The sequence below is a fragment of the Tupaia chinensis genome, unplaced genomic scaffold (genome assembly GCF_000334495.1).
Source record: "Tupaia chinensis unplaced genomic scaffold, TupChi_1.0 Scaffold147681_1, whole genome shotgun sequence".
Lineage (NCBI taxonomy): Eukaryota > Metazoa > Chordata > Mammalia > Scandentia > Tupaiidae > Tupaia > Tupaia belangeri.
This window is the reverse complement of record NW_006207533.1, coordinates 1-3951: the sequence shown is the minus strand read 5'-3', so window position 1 is coordinate 3951 and position 3951 is coordinate 1. Positions and strand designations below refer to the sequence as shown.

The 3951-nt window shown below is 40.2% G+C and overlaps 1 pseudogene; it reads left to right on the top strand.

Moving 5' to 3' along the window:
- The window catches only part of LOC102477757 (small nuclear ribonucleoprotein-associated protein N pseudogene), a 735-nt pseudogene extending 217 nt beyond the window's left edge, over positions 1–518 (top strand).
- The last annotated feature ends 3433 nt before the right edge of the window (positions 519–3951 follow it).

Sequence of the window (3951 nt, the reverse complement as noted above, 5' to 3'; positions counted from 1 at the left end):
GGTGTTGCTGCGTGGGGAGAACTTGGTATCCATGACTGTGGAAGGGCCACCTCCCAAAGATACTGGCATTGCTCGAGTACCATTTGCTGGAGCTGCAGGAGGCCCTGGGGTTGGCAGGGCGGCTGGCAGAGGCGTCCCAGCTGGTGTACCAATCCCTCAGGCTCCTGCGGGGTTAGCAGGCCCTGTCCGAGGAGTGAGCGGCCCCTCCCAGCTGGTGATGACCCCACAGGGCAGAGGCACTGTCGCAGCTGCCGCTGTTGCTGCTACTGCCAGCATTGCTGGAGCCCAGACTCAGTACCCCCCAGGACGGGGGAATCCACCCCCACCAGTTCGCAGAGCAACCCCACCTCCAGGCATTATGGGGCCTCCACCTGGTATGAGACCACCCATGGGTCTGCCAATTGGGCTTCCCCCAGCTCGAGGTACACCCATAGGCATCCCCCCTCCAGGAATGAGACCTCCCTCCACCGGGGATCAGAGGTCCACCTCCCCCAGGAATGCGTTCACCAAGACCCTAGGATACTATTGATCCAACTCAGTCACTTTTTCTGCAGTGTGTCCTGTGAAGTTGTGTACAGTGTTTGTGAGCTTTCTGTCCCCACTTTTGCATTAAACATAGCTAATAATAAATATGTAGAGAAATTAAACTGAAAAAAAAGACATACTTTGTATAGCCCCATTGAATACATACCAAATATGGCATCTTATAGCAGAAACCAAAAGGTTAGAGGGTATAATAGCAGGGAGGGCAACTGTAGATATTAGAGATAGTAACGAAGGGGTAATAGGGGATGAGGAATAGAGAGAGGAAGTGAGGGTAACTGGAAAAAAAGTAAACAATACATTTAATTGACACACAAATGAAAAGTTATTTGCTGATGGTCATGTATATGGTAATGCCTTTGTCTTGACTGATATGCATTGCATTCTTGCTGGTAAAAACCATGCTGTACAGTGTAACAATGTATGGTAATTTATACATACATATTATGTATATATATAATTTATGAACAAAACAAAAAGAATTATCTAAAATAACTGCTAATCCATATGTTAAAAACTAAACTAATGGGCCAGTTCACAGGGCAGTGTTTAAACTCTGTACATTGGAAGGTTGACTCTACATGGCCAGTCACATTTACAGTCCTAGCCCCACAACTTGAAAATTATGCCAGGCTTTGACCCAGGAGAGGCGGAAGGGAACAGAACAGTCCTTCTTCAAGAACCAGCTCCATGGCTCCTACGATCTAGCCATTTTGGGGAAAACGGAGGAATTAAGAGGTCCCACTGATAATTCATCCTCCAGTATAGAAAACTCACTGTGGAGAGACAGAAGGGAACAGAATAGCCATCACTGTGGAGAGAAAGAAGGGAACAGAATAGCCATTCTTCAAGAACTAGCTCCATGGCTCCTGTGGTCTAGCCATTTTGGGGGAAATGGAGGAATGAATCGACCCTCTGATTGAACTTCCAAGTTTGGGAAGAAACCGACCATCCACCAGATGACTAGAAATCGCTGCAGGACCACAAGAAATATGGGGAAGCAGGAAAATACCTCTCCCACAAGGGAAACAGATAGCTGCTCTTCATCCACACAGAGTTCCATGGAAATCATGGAAATGTCTGATAAAGAATTCAGAACATTCATAATGGCAAAGCTTACAGAGATGGAAGAGAAGAGAGACAAGGAACTGCTGAAGAGGAAGGAGAAAGGAGTTGAAGAGTTCCAGGAAGTGAGGAAATTCATGCTAGATCTAAAAGAGGAATTTCACACTTTACAAAAGAATCAGATGGAACTGTTAGAGATGAAGGCTATAATACAAGAAGTCAAAATCTCCCTTGAAAGTATTAAAAGCAGACTAGATCATACAGAAAATAGAATCTCTAATGTAGAAGAGAAAATGGTTGGCCTAGAAAAATCCACCGCGAAGACTGAGAAAATGGCCCAAAAATTTGAGAATAATATACGAGAAATAGTAGATACAATTAAATGTCTGAGCATCCAGATAATAGGCATCCCAGAAGGTGAAGAAACTCATAAGGGCATTGATAATCTACTCCATGAAATCCTGCAAGAAAACTTTCCAAACCTGGAGAGGCACTCAAAGATTCAGTCCCAAGAAATACAGAGGACCCCAAATAGAATCAACCCAAGAAGATCTTCTCCAAGACACATTATAGCCAGATTGACCAAAACCACAGACAAAGACAAGATACTAAGACTGGCAAGAGAAAAAAGGCAAGTTACCTACAAAGGGTATCCCATCAGACTAACGGCAGACCTCTCATCGGAAACAATGAGAGCGAGGAGAGAATGGGAAAATGTATTCAAAGTATTAAGGGAAAAGCAATTTCAACCGAGAATTCTGTACCCAGCAAGGTTATCGTTCATTTGGGAAGAAAAGACACGAACTTTCCCAGATAAACAAAACCTGAAAGAATTTACCAGCACCAGACCGGATCTCCAAGAAGTTCTTAAGGGAGTGCTATGTCAGTAAAATTAAATGCAGACACACAGAAATAAGAGTTCAGAAACTAAGAAAATGGGCAACTTAATTGTAGGGCCAAAAGCTGGAGTTGAGTATTACATCCCAGATTTCAATCTGGAACATCGAACCTCAACAGATACAGAAGAAAGATTAAGTACATGAGACTGAACTGATGAAACAGTATTCTACGACTTGACTAAAATATTGCTGCTTTTCTTCTAAGCTTTGTTGTCTGGTTTTAAGGACTTTTGTCCTGTCTTCAGCTATCAATAGATTCATGTTCCGACTATTTGAACAGAATACTAACCTGTTTCTAGGCTTTAAGTTTCAAAGAAATATCCTTACCAGTTCAAAACTGCTTTTCTTGAAACCATCGGCTGATCTTGCTATTGAAAGTAGTTAGATTACTTATGATATTGTGTGACCAACGAAATGTTGGGGGAAAAGGGATTGAAAACAACTGTAGACAGCAGAGATAGTGTAATAAGAGAGTGGAATAGGGCAGAGGGCTAGACATGGGGTAAAAAACATATATATGAAAGTAGAAATGGAATATTATGGATGATAACATGCATTATTAAGCCACTATATAGTATATTCTAGATGGGAAACCACATTTAGAATGTTGTGATGATGCTCAGGGAATGAATGTAAATTAATAAAAAAAAAAAATTTTCAGAAGAAAAAAAAAAAAGGCATTAGAAATACCTATTTGATGACTGCAGTTAAGCTATATAGCCCTAGTTAGGTGCTACGTTATAGTATGTTCATTCTATTCACTGAGGTTTATGCCTAAAGTCAGTCTTGTGTTCATGGATATGTACATATCAGCTGTGCTTGCTATTGAAAATATTTAGATTTATTAAGATATTTAGTGAAACAATAAAATGGGGGAGGCATAGAAAGCAACAATAGATACCAGACACAGTGTGGGAGGAGGGTGGGAGATGGCAGAGGGTGAGATAGGGAATCAAGGATGGGAAAAAAGGCAAAATATACAGAAAACAAGAAATGGAAAATTATGTGATGACAATAACACATAAGTTGATGTACTTGATTGAGCCAATATACAGTGTACTGTGAATGGAAAAATCTTATTTCGTATGCTATAATGATGTACAGTGAATGAATGTAAATAAATAAATAATTAATTTAAAAATTTTAAAAAAGGAGAAAAAAATTATGCCAGGCTTTTCTGAGTGTATGGCTAAGATCTTCATAGGATAGAGAAATAGAGGGAAAATGTTGTCACATAACCATGCCCCACTGGGAGTGCTGTCTCTTTTTCTGTTTTTCTCCATGCATGTCTCTGATAAGCACATTATTAATAAAGTAAATTAATAAAATATACTTTGATTTGTAACTCAAGAATATGTAAATATTGACTCGACAATTATAGACAAATGTAAAACCTAAAATTACAGAATAATATACAGGAACCAGCAGTTGTCATAGTAGTTAT